Genomic DNA, 13,943 nt, shown 5'->3' with positions numbered 1-13,943 from the left:
TTGTTGACCGCTGCCGAAGAAAGAGGCGCTTCCCGCCCCCTGCTATGTACTTAACACACTGAAAGATGGAACACAAGTGGCCCGGAGACCCGAAAATCAGCAGTTTATATCCTCTCGCGGAAGGTTCTAGGCGTTAGGGGAAAGAAAACACCCTCCCACAAACTCTTTATTGGGTAGGACCCCGCAACAGATTCAAGTTGGGGGAAGATACACCAGATTGGTCAGAAATTAATAGAAGAAATTCGGGATTGGATACATTCATAACAAGGGGAAGAAAGGGGTAAATATTGCCAACTTAAACAATGACAGAAAGAAATTTAACAAAGAACAAACTCTTGAAATTAAATTTTCTCCAAAAAAATAGTTCTTTGACTCCGCACTAGGTTGCACTATTGTAGATCTTCAGTAGTGTCCTCTAGAAGAGAAAGTTCACACTTCTTACTTCAAGCGAAACAAAAACACATCAAAAGTGACACAGTTCTAAAACTCCAAAATTTACAGGTAGTGACATCTTCTGAGAAGGTAGAAAATTAATAACGTCAATAAAGTTCAGACTTCCTCCAGCAGAGGAGTTTTAACTGGCGCGCATTTAAATTAGCGGCGTGGAGGTGTACCACCCGGTACAGTGGATATGGAATGTCCATGTAACTGGATAAGTACATTAGTTGCCAATTACTTGGGCGGCGAGACCAGCCGCAGCAGCTTGTGTCCTAAGGAGGCCGCTCGGACCCCTCAAGTACCCTGAGATACCACTCACCCGCACTATGTGAGGGGTAGTGGTGGTGAAGCACGCCGCACACGCGGCGATTTTTTACAGGCCGCGGGCAATTTGCAGGAGGTACGCCACACATCAGCCTTGGCCGGGAGGAGGGCTCCGGCTCGCCGTACACTGGTTGACCTCACTGGAGTAGATCGGGCCCGTGCTCCACTACAGTAGCGGTACGGCGCCGCACGGCTGCGGGGGCACTGAAACTTTAAGATCTCGGCGGCAGAATTTTTGTTGGACAGAAATGCTTTTAGGGTACAGTCTTTGTGGTGAGGCTGAGGGGCCAGCGGCGTGGAAGTTTTTATTTCATTTTAATTAGCCACTGGTGTGTTTGAGCAGGAGACTGGAGCATGGTAATGGCCGTGGCGAGGACAGGATATCAGTTTAACTGGTCGGGGGAGGTTGTACAGTGAATATTTATATACAAGGAACGTAATTCAAAGGGACAGAAGGCCTAAAACTGAAACCAAAAGAATATAACATTCCGAATTCATTCAAAATGTGAAAAAATGAAAACCAGCTAAGTTAGCGCGGAAGTTAAACAGGTTTCACCTGCGACAGGTGAACCCTAAATATCCTCTCGGTGGCTGGATTGCTTAATAATAAAGTAACGGGTGTAAGGAAATCGAGAATAATACATGGCCTATGAAATCTGGGGGCAGGCTTGCCTGCGGGAACAAAATTCTTGACCATAACGTGGTTGCCTACCTTCAAATGGGTGGGTCTCCGTCCACGATCATATCATTCCCTAACCTTTTCATAAGACACTTTAAGATTGGCCTTAGCCTTCTTCCAAAGATCTTTGATGTTATCAGGATCTATTGTCTCAGGTAGAATATCACTAAGAGACCAAGGGTTAGAATGCGGCGTGTTGGGAACAAACTTGAACATCAAGGAAGCTGGAGTAAACTTATGGGATTCATGAACCGCCGAATTCAAAGCAAAAGCTAACCTATGCAAGGACGTGTCCCACCTAGAATGATCGTCGTGATGATAGGCACTAAGGGCCGACCTCAGATTACGGTTGATCCGTTCCGCTAGAGATGGTTGAGGATAATAAGCAGAAGTAGTCACATGCGATATGGACAGATCAAAACAGAATTTACGAAAGAGATTGGATGTGAATGCTTTAGCATTATCAGACACAATATATTGACACGGACCGAAAGAAGCAAAAATGGACTTTACACAAGAGATAGTGGACTGCGCGGTAGCCAGCTTAGTGGGAAATAACCAAGAAAATCTTATAAAGCCATCTACACACAAGAGGATGAATTTATTGGCATTCCCCTTTGACTGGGGAAAGGGTCATACGTAATCGATGTAGAGACGTTCCATGGGGCGCGACGCTTGATGAGAAGACAAAAGCCCTTGCTTAGTGGACATGGTAGGTTTACTAAGCCAACATGATTTACAAGATTTTACCAATTCACGGATTTCTCCGTCCATACTGGACCGTACTGTTCATGGACTAATAGTATAGATTTTAGTATTGTATATTGGGATTACATAAGACCACCCACGAAGTCATTGTCTTCTAGTATACTTCATAAAAGAGTCCAGAAGAAGCGTTCTTGTGTGAAGAGAGCTAGAGCATCATTATGAGAAATCTCCAGAACCTCATTAAAGGGAGTTATGTCCCAAGCCAAGCCTCTTAATGAAGATTGGGGACGCTTCCCGGATCCCGGCAAAACTTACATTAGGAGGGAAGAAAGAATTAAATTAATATTGTACCGGGCGGTACACCTCCACGCCGCTAATTTAAAATGTGCGCCAGTTGAAACTCCTCTGTTGGAGGAAGTCTGAACTTTATCGACGGTATTAATTTTCAAGCTTCTCAGAAAATGTCACTACTTGGAAAGTTTGGAGTTTTTGAACTGTGCCACTTTTGATGTATTTTTGTTTTACCGGTAGTAAGAAGTGTGAACTTTCTCTTCTAGAGGACACTACTGAAGATCAACAATAGTGCACCCTAGTGCGGAGTGAAAGAACTGTTTTTTGGAGAAAATTTAATTTCAAAAGTTTGTTCTTTGCTAAATTTCTTTCAGTCATTGTCTATGTTGGCAATATTAACCCTTTCTTTCCCCTTGTTTTGAATTTAGCCAATCCCGAATTTCTTAAATTAATTTTCTTCCAATAATGTGTTTCTTCTTCATCTTGTGTAGGGGTTTTCTTTATCCACCAATAAAAAGATTGTGGGCGGGTGTTTTCCTTCCTGAAACGCCTCGAACTTTCCGCGAGAGTATATAAACTGCTGATTTTAGGGTCTCTGCGCCACTTCTGTTCCATCTTTTCGTGTGTAAAGTACATAGCAGGGGGCGGAAAGCGCTTCTTTCTTCGGCAGCAGTCAACAACCAGGTAATGGCCGATTAATTACTTCTTTTCTTGCTTGCTCAGCAGTTTAACTCTCGGGGCGGGTCCGAAGTTTTTCCATTATGTAACCTTCCTTAAAATGTAAAGAAACTTGTATCTATTCTACCTTTTAAACTATATATTGGCATAGAGAGTGCTTAACCCTCTCGAGCTCCCACTCATATTGTTTTGAGGTGAACTTATTTTCACAACCTATTCTTCCTTAACATTATGTAAATTTGTTTCTTTCTAAAGTCACCTCTTTAGTATGGGATTAGCCCTTGCATTTGTGGCCTAGAGCCAGATTAGGTTTTAAAAACAAATGTATTAGGAGTGCAGTTCGCCTCCTCTCAACTTGGTATTTAGAGGTCATGTAATTATCCTTTTCTCGCTTAATAGACCTCAGTAGGTTGGGTATTTGACCCCTGTGCTTACGTCCTTAGAGGACAGCTTGAAAGTAGAGTTAAGGTGTGGCCTTGTGATAGGCTTAAAACTTTGAGAGCGGATCGCTCTTTTGCAATTTGTTTCTGCGTGCCTCTAGGAGGTATTACTGTGTAATTCGGAGCTAGTGCTCCGGGGCATGATTGGGGTTTTCTGCCCCTTTGCTAAACCTTATGTACATGTAAATTCGGGCTAACTGCTCAAGAATTGTAAGTTCGGGGCTCGAAGCCCAAAACCGGCAAATACTATTGTTGCTCTTTGTTGCCTTGCTACTCTGTACCTGCCATTCTTGTTATTTCTGAGTTTGAAAAGAAAATATAACCTTGTTAAATTTTAAATGCACTTTAATTTCGTAGCCTGAGACCTGTTCACCACCCCGCACCTTCTTTCACCTCTAACTACCACAAAAACACGGTAACAAATATATTTGGTTACGGAAGAGTTGCATTGGATTTGATACAAGAATTGCAACCTGCATAATTTCTGCTTAATTTTGATATGCATTAGGGCTGCAATCATAAATGCATTCGTTAAATAGAGTACTTGACGTGCGTTGTGCGGAAAAACTTCGAGTCGCGGGCGCGCGTATCCTGCACGCGATCAAGTGGCGTGGTTACGCTAACTGGATTATAAAAGTGAGGCCGCCTGGCATATCAGCCTCATTCTTTGACCGTAAGGCTGCTTGAACGAAGTGGTCATGCCACAAGTCGGAACTGCGAACAACACTTTGTATTCCAGCTGCACATACAACTAGTACTACTGTATCTGCGAGGAAGTAAGTAATCAACTTGAATATTCAGCTGAATTCTTGATTTTACCTGTGATGATATGCTATGGTGAGATGAGGTACCGCTTGTAAGGGACTGATGAACTAGTAGCTTCGTATTTCTGTGAGGTCAAGTTGCAACTGACGTAATGCTAGAGTAAATATAGGCTGAGGGTAGTTCTTCAAGCACTACATGTTGTCCGAGTGAAGGGATGAAATAATAGTGTTAATAAGAGCAGTGAAGAAACTATAGTGTACCAGGTTTAAAATTCTGAACAAGACTTGGTCAATGTAACGTGTGAGACACGATAGTAGTGGAAACAGGCATCGAGTTTGGACAGTCTGTAATGAATGAATTTGTTTTCAGTTACCCCTGCATCAAGTCAGAACGAGCTTTCACATCATCATTTCGAGGAAGCCACAACCGGAACAGAAACCCCTTCCAGAGAAGAAACTGGGAAGGCAGGAAGTACTAAGGGGTAATAGTCAACAAAATAGAGGTAGTTGTGATTGTTACCGAGTTTTGCGGTAGTTAGAGGTGAAAGAAGGTGCGGGTGTGAACGGGTCTCAAGCTACGAAATTAGAGTTCATGTAAAATTAACAAGGTTATATTTTCTTTTCAAAATGAAGAAATAACAAGCATGGCAGGTACTGAGTAGCAAGTCAACAAAATGTAGTTACAATATTTACCGGCTTTCGGCTCGGCGCCCCTACTTCACAATTCTTGGGCCATCAGCCCAACCTTACTTCAAAATAAGTTTTAACAGAGGGGCAGAAAACCCCATTCATGCTCAGGAGCACTTGCTCCAAATTACACAGAAAAGCCTCCTCGAGGCATACAACACTCAATTTTCAAGAAAGAGCCGCTCGCTCTCAAACATTAAGCCTCTCAAAGGCCACACCAAACTCCACCTTCAAGTTGTCCTCTCTGGACATAGACACAGGGGTAAAATACCCAACCTACTGAGGTCTATTAAGTGAGAAAAAGAGTAATTACATGACCTCTAAAATAACAATTTGAGAGGAGGCGAACTTGCGCTCCTAATACGCTTTGTTTAAAAACTACTTGGAACTAGGCCGTTAATACAAGGGCTAATCCCATACTAAAGAGGTGACTTAAAAAGAAACAATTTACATTACGTTAAAGAAGAATAGGTTAAGAAAAAATAAGTTCACCTCAAAACAATATGAGTGGGAGCTCGAGAGGGTTAAGCACTCTCTATCCCGATATGCAGTTTAAAGATAGAATAGATACCAAGGGTCTTTACATTTTAAGGAAGGTTACATTATGGAAAAGCTTCGGACCCGCCCCGAGAGTTAAACTGCTGAGCTAGCAAAGAAAGAAGTTATTAATCGGCCATTACCTTGTTGTTGACCGCTGCCGAAGAAAGAGGCGCTTCCCGCCCCCTGCTAAGTACTTTACACACTGAAAGATGGTACAGAAGTGGCGCAGAGACCCAAAAATCAGCAGTTTATATACTCTCGCGGAAAGTTCGAGGCGTTTTAGGGAAGAGAACACCCGCCCACAATCACTTCATTGGCTAGGGTACTGCAACATATTCAAGTTGGGGGAAGAAACATCAGATTGGTCAGAAATTAATTAAAGAAATTCGGGATTGGCTAAATACAAAGCAAGGGGAAAGAGAGGGGTATAAAGCCAACTTAAACAATAACAGAAAGAAATTTAACAAGAAACAAACTTTTGAAATAAATCTTTCTCCAAAAAACAGTTCTTTCACATCGCACTAGGGTGCACCATTGTAGTTTTTCAGTAGTGTCCTCTAGAAGAGAAAGTTCACACTTCTTACTACCGGTAAAACAAAAATACATCAAAAGTGGCACAGTTCAAAAACTCTAAACTTTCCAAGTAGTGACATCTTCTGAGAAACTTGAAAATTAATACCGTCGATAAAGTTCAGACTTCCTCCAGCAGAGGAGTTTCAACTGGCGCACATTTTAAATTAGCGGCGTGGAGGTGTACCGCCCGGTACAGACCTCCCCCCCAAATGTTCCTCCAAGGGGTAACACAGAAGGACATAAACTTTTGTTTGAAAATAAGGTCCTAGTTTTGATGTTGATATGGAGATTAATTGCAGAAGTATTTATAAGATTTTCTTAATTTGGTTTGATTCAGTTTCAAAATTTTTGTTGTAACTGGTGAAGTAAAGTCTTTATGTTTGTAGAAGTTGAATTCAGAAGTAAAACTTTAGTTTTTAAAGTTGAGGAAAATTTTCAAAGTCCACCAAATATTGCAGTAGAATACCTAAGAAAAGGTAGTAAAGTTGAACTGGAATGTCCATATAGCTGGATATGTACTTCAAACGTTGATGATTTTAACGGCCAGACCAGCCGCCACTGCTTGCGTTCAGAGGAGGCCGCCCGGGCCCCTCAAGTACCCTGAGATACCGCTCGCCCGCACTATGAGGGGAGCAGAGGTGTAGAAGCACGCCGCGCCCGCGGTGAACATATACAGTTTGCGGGCCAGTAGCAGGTCGTGCGCCGCACATCAGCCTTGGCCGGGAGGAGAGCTCCGGCTCGCCGTGCACATGTCGTCCTCGCTGGGGTCGAGGGGGCCCTTCCTCTATCCCAGTCGCTGCACGGCGCCGCGCGGCTGCGGGGGCACTGAAACATTAAAGCTAGGCGGCAGAATTTGTTGGACCATCATCTTTTTTTGAGGGCACAGGCTTGTGGAGAGGTTGAGGGGCCAGCGGCATGCCGATATCCATGGCATTAAATAAGCAACTGTGTAGAGTGGAGCAGGAGACGGGAGCGTGGCAATGGGCGTTGGAAGGACAGGATGGCAGTTCAACGGTTCGGGGCAGGTTTTACAAAAATGCTTACATATAAAACAAAATATTATAGAAGGGGCAGAAAGCCTTAAAAGTGAAACTCAAAAGAATATATATATAACCTTCATATTCCTTTCAAATTATATGTAGCAAGTTAACACAAAATTTACACTGGTTTCACCTGTGACAGGTGAACCCTAAATATCCTCTCGGTGGCTGGATTACTCAATAACAACGTAACCGGCGTAAGGAAATCGAGAATGATACACGGCCCATAAAATCTGGGGGCAAACTTGCCCGCGGGAACGAAATTCTTGACCATTACCTGGTCACCTACCTTCAAATGGGTGGGTCTCCGTCCACGATCATACTTTTCCCTAACCTTTTCATGAGACACTTTAAGATTGGCTTTAGCCTTCTTCCAGAGATCTTTAATGTTGTCCGGATCTATTGTCTCAGGTAGAATGTCACTCAGAGACCAGAGGTTAGAGAGCGGCGTGTTGGGAACAAACTTGAACATCAAAGAGGCTGGAGTAAATTTATGTGATTCATGAACCGCCGAATTCAAAGCAAAAGCTAACCAGTGCAGGGACGTGTCCAACCTGGAATGATCTTCATGAAGATATGCAATAAGCGCGGACCTGAGATTACGGTTAACCCGTTCAGCCAGAGATGGTTGAGGGTAATAAGCAGAAGTAGTTACATGAGAGATGGACAAGTCAAAACAGAATTTACGAAAAAGATTTGATGTAAACGCCTTAGCATTATCAGACACAATATATTGGCACGGACCAAAAGAAGCAAAAATAGAATTTAGGCAAGTAATGGTGGACTGAGCGGTAGCCAGCTTAGTCGGAAATAACCAGGAAAATCTTGTAAAACCATCTACGCATACAAAGATGAACTTGTTGGCATTTCCCTTTGACTGGGGGAAGGGTCCTACATAATCAATATACAGGCGTTCCATGGGGGGCGACGCTTGATGCGAAGACAAAAGGCCTACCTTGGTGGACATGGTGGGTTTACTGAGCAAAAAAGATTTACAAGCTTTTACTAGTTCACGGATTTCACCGTCCATACCCTTCCAGATGAACCTTTCACGAATCTTTTCACGAGTATTAAAGATTCCAAGATGCCCCCCCAATGGGGTCTCATGATAGTACTTGAAGATCATAGGCACAAGAACAGCTGGAACGACAACCTTCATCATCTTATTATGCCTCGAATGGCAACATAGAACACCATTCCTCAGAACATAAGGGACAACATGTTCCCCAGAAGAAAGGGTTTCCATTATCGGAGCCATCGTTGGATCTTCACGTTGGTATTTCTCGATATCCCTAAAGAGCATGGGAGCATCTGTTAAGATGGCATTAACACAAGGTAGTATGGACTCGGGAGGTGATGAACTGTCGACCGGTTCGTGGGTCTTGACGTCGTTGGAAAACATACGGCTGAGTCCATCAGCAACAACATTTTCGGTACCCCTAATGTGCCTGACATCGAATTGGAAGGGGGAAATTCGGATGACCCAACGGGCTATACGACCAGTACGACGCGGCCTACCTAAGACCCAGCTTAAGGCTTGATTATCTGTCTCCAGGTCGAATTTGACATGTTCCAGATAGAGACGGAACTTTTCTAAGGCAAATAAGACTGCCAAACCTTCGAGCTCATAGATGGAATACTTGGCTTCTTGAGCCGATAGAGTCCTAGATGCATAGGCGATGGGTCGCCTCCCTAGTTCAGTCTCTTGAAGAAGGACTGCCGCTAATGCTGACGACGACGCGTAAGTTTGGACGATGAATTTCTTTGAGAAATCAGGCATAGCAAGGACAGGGGCATTGCAGAGAGCTAATTTAAGATCTTCAAAAGCGGCTTGTTGAGAAGGTCCCCACTCGAATTTGATGCCTTTCCTACGAAGAAGGTTTAAGGGCGCCGCTCTATTAGCTAAGTTAGGAATAAACTTCCTGAAGAAATTCACCATACCAATGAACCTGGCGATACCTTTAATGTCCTTGGGAGGTTTAAAATCACGGATGGCCTGTGTTCTAGAATGATCGACTCAACACCATCAGGTGACACAATATGCCCTAGGAATGACATAGAGGGCTTAGCAAAGGCAACCTTGGACAACTTGACAGTTAACCCAGCCTTACGAAGGCGATTGAGAACTTCTCGCAGATGATCTAGATGTTCTTCAAAGGTCTTCGAAAATACGACGACATCATCCATGTAGTGATACAAGTACTCAAATTTGATGTCGGAGAAAACCCTATCTAGCAGCCTAGTGAGTACAGCTGCTCCCGTGGGGAGCCCGAAAGGCACGCGGTTGTATTCATACAGATTCCAATCCGTGGCAAACGCTCTAAGATGTTTAGACTCTTCGGCCAGGGGAATTTGGTTGTAGGCCTGATTCAAATCCAAGATGGTGAAGAACTTGGCCTTACGGAACCATGAAAAACAAGAATGAAGGTCGGGAAGGGGCACAGATTGTAACACCACCTTCCGATTGAGAGCCCTATAATCAATGACAGGCCTGAAGCCCCCTTGGGGTTTCGGGACTAGAAAAATAGGCGAAGAATACGCCGACTTAGAGGGCCTAATTATACCATCCTTCAACATCTGATCGATGATTTCTTTCAGAGCCTTCATTTTAGGTGGAGATAGCCTATAAGGTGGAAAACGGACAGGAATAGAATCCGTGACCTCAATTTTGTATTCAATAAGGTCAGTAACACCAAGAGTATCCGAGAACACCTCTGGAAACGACTGACACAACTTACGAATACTATCAGCCTGCTCCTCAGGTAGATGTCTAAGGTCTAACAACATCTCATCCTGGGTAGGCGAAATAAATGAACAAGATGCAGAATTACATTTTAACAAGGGGATTTTACAATTGGAAGCAAATTTGAAAGTGCACGACCTACTCTGAAGATCGAGCACAAGACCAGTGTAGGAAATGAAGTCAGCTCCCAATATAATGGGGCAAGACAAGTGCTTGGCCACAAACAATTTGATTTTCCATGTAAATTTAAAAATACGAATTTTGACATTTACAGAACCTAGAATTTCCAATGGAGATGAATTAGCCGAAAGATATTGAACAGGAGATGAGTCATAGTCAGGTAGTTTAAAAACAGATTTCTATTTAGAATACCAATCAGCCGAAATAATAGAACAAACACTGCCTGAATCTAATAGGGCTGTTATAGGCTCATTATTTAACTCAATTTTAAGAAAAGGAACAGGTGCGGGGGTATCCGCCGCAATCCTAAGACACTCTTTGGGGCATTCAAAAGATGGATTTGCAAATGGAACGTTCCCTGAACTTTCGATCTGTTTACCAGGGGCTGAGCCTCGGAAAGATGGATTAGTCGACTCAGCCGAAGCCGCTAGTCACTTATTATTAGTGACATTGGTGGAATTTGCACCAGAAGTTGAGCAGGAGGGGGTGCTATTTGAATTTGGGCAATTCTTGGCGATATGTGAGAAAGCCCCACATTTAAAACAGCCTTGTGATGAACCAGCTCCATTATTTGCCCTACTAGATTTGATCAATGGACACTTGTTCCGCAGATGGTCAGGCGACCTGCAAGCGTAACATTTACGAGGAGTGACTGATCGGCGAGGTGGAGGCCGAGTATTACTAAAGGAAGGTGGGGGTTCTTTCGCGAGACGCAAGGAATCGGCGTATCTAACCCCTTCGGCTGAAACGGCCAATGCTTCAAGTTCCGAGAAGGTTTGCGGGCACGCCGCGAAACACAAATATGACCTATAGGATGGTGAAATTCCTTCTACAATAGCCTGTACAATCTGGTCTTCAGGAAAATGAAGAGCAAACACCCTAGTATAGAATTTAATATCTTGGATAAAGTCTGCCAAGTTTTCATCCAAACGCTGTACACGGTAATAGTACTTCTGAATAAGGGAGGACCTGGCCCTAGCCGGGATGAAGTTAGCTAGCAAGTGGGCGTGGAAATCCTCAATCGATGATTGCTCGGCAATGGCTCTTACTATTTTGTCGGAGAGAATGCCAATTGCATAAGGATAGATGATTTGCAAAATTTGACATTGAGAAAGAGAAAACACAAGGGCATGATCCTGAAATTCAACTAAAAATCTTAAAAATGAAATTACGTCACTGGTGGTATTAACGGAAAACTTAGAGATACCTCTGAGCAACATTGCCAATGGATGAGGCAAGCTGCTAAACCCGGGTGACATAGTAGGTAAAGGTTTCAGTGGCAAGGAAGTTAATTCCGAACGTATATTATTCAACGATGCACGGCGTTCAGACTCGTTGTCCAATGGGGCAGAGATAGTTTGAGCGGCAACGGTTATCCTATTGGCTTCTCCCTTAGGAGGCTCTTCCTCGCTACCTACATTCATCGTGGTGGGTTGATCAATTTTGGGAGGAACTTCCCCAGTTAGCAATTGAGTGACCTTGCTAGATAATTCAGAAATACTTTCAAGCAACGTACTAGCTTCCTTCCTCTGAACGTTATTCAACTTCAGAGACCACAGATCATTAACCCTATTTGAAAAATGATATAGCCTGGCTTGCACACGCTTAATTTGATTAGGAGAAGGATCATTTTCGTCAAAAAAACTAACTACCGATGCTAGCCCAGTAGTATTCTCGGTGATCGTGGAAAGAGAGTCATCAATTTCTTTCTCTCCCAAATTGGGGATGGAAATGGGCAAATCAAGGGACTCTCTAAGCTTGTTGGTGTCTATCGCAACCGTGCCTCCAGATTGCACATTTCTGATAGTTAACTCATAGATCAACTCCTCCTTGCGCAAATAGTTAAAATGGAGAACATCGCGACGGCCGGGCATGATGACAGAATAATTTTGAAACAGGAAAGATAAAAAATTCCAGCAACTGAGAAAATTGTTAGAGTTTGAATCAAAGCAATGTTTAGCCGTCAAAAGGGGCTAAATTGAGACCCATTCAACCACGTTCTTCTACCACTTGTTGCCGAGTTTTTGCGGTAGTTAGAGGTGAAAGAAGGTGCGGGTGTGAACGGGTCTCAAGCTACGAAATTAGAGTTCATGTAAAATTAACAAGGTTATATTTTCTTTTCAAAATGAAGAAATAACAAGCATGGCAGGTACAGAGTAGCAAGTCAACAAAATGTAGTTACAATATTTACCGGATTTGGGCTCAGCGCCCCTACTTCACAATTCTTGGGCCATCAGCCCAACCTTACTTAAAAAAAGTTTTAACAGAGGGGCAGAAAACCCCATTCATGCTCAGGAGCACTTGCTCCAAATTACACAGAAAAGCCTCCTCGAGGCATACAACACTCAATTTTCAAGAAAGAGCCGCTCGCTCTCAAACATTAAGCCTCTCAAAGGCCACACCAAACTCCACCTTCAAGTTGTCCTCTCTGGACATAGACACAGGGGTAAAATACCCAACCTACTGAGGTCTATTAAGTGAGAAAAAGAGTAATTACATGACCTCTAAAATAACAATTTGAGAGGAGGCGAACTTGCGCTCCTAATACGCTTTGTTTAAAACCTACTTGGAACTAGGTCGTTAATTCAAGGGCTAATCCCATACTAAAGAGGTGACTTAAAAAGAAACAATTTACATTACGTTAAAGAAGAATAGGTTGAGAAAAAATAAGTTCACCTCAAAACAATATGAGTGGAAGCTCGAGAGGGTTAAGCACCCTCTATCCCGATATGCAGTTTAAAGATAGAATAGATACCAAGGGTCTTTGCATTTTAAGGAAGGTTACATTATGGAAAAGCTTCGGACCCGCCCCGAGAGTTAAACTGCTGAGCTAGCAAAGAAAGAAGTTATTATTCGGCCATTACCTTGTTGTTGACCGCTGCCGAAGAAAGAGGCGCTACCCGCCCCCTGCTAAGTACTTTACACACTGAAAGATGGTACAGAAGTGGCACCGAGACCCAAAAATCAGCAATTTATATTCTCTCGCGGAAAGTTCGAGGCGTTTTAGGGAAGAGAACACCCGCCCACAATCACTTTATTGGCTAGGATACAGCAACATATTCAAGTTGGGGGAAGATACATCAGATTGGTCAGAAATTAATTAAAGAAATTCGGGATTGGCTAAATACAAAACAAGGGGGAAGAGAGGGGTATACAGACAACTTAAACAATAACAGAAAGAAATTTAACAAGAAACAAACTTTTGAAATAAAAAATTTCTCAAAAAAAAACAGTTCTTTCACATCGCACTAGGGTGCACCATTGTAGTTTTTCAGTAGTGTCCTCTAGAAGAGAAAGTTCACACTTCTTACTACCGGTAAAACAAAAATACATCAAAAGTGGCACAGTTCAAAAACTCCAAACTTTCCAAGTAGTGACATCTTCTGAGAAACTTGAAAATTAATACCGTCGATAAAGTTCAGACTTCCTCCAGCAGAGGAGTTTCAACTGGCGCACATTTTAAATTAGCGGCGTGGAGGTGTACCGCCCGGTACAGGCCTCCCCCCCCCCCCCAAAAAGTTCCTCCAAGGGGTAACACAGAAGGACATAAACTTTTGTTTGAAAATAAGTTCCTAGTTTTGATGTTGATATGGAGATTAATTGCAGAAGTATTTATAAGATTTTCTTAATTTGGTTTGATTCAGTTTCAAAATTTTTGTTGTAACTGGTGAAGTAAAGTCTTTATGTTTGTAGAAGTTGAATTCAGAAGTAAAACTTTAGTTTTTAAAGTTGAGGAAAATTTTCTAAGTCCACCAATTATTGCAGTAGAATACCTAAGAAAAGGTAGTAAAGTTGAACTGGAATGTCCATATAGCTGGATATGTACTTCAAACGTTGATGATTTTAACGGCCAGACCA

The sequence above is a fragment of the Anabrus simplex genome, chromosome 4 (assembly GCF_040414725.1).
Source record: "Anabrus simplex isolate iqAnaSimp1 chromosome 4, ASM4041472v1, whole genome shotgun sequence".
Classification (NCBI taxonomy): domain Eukaryota; kingdom Metazoa; phylum Arthropoda; class Insecta; order Orthoptera; family Tettigoniidae; genus Anabrus; species Anabrus simplex.
Note: the sequence above shows the minus strand (reverse complement) of the source record.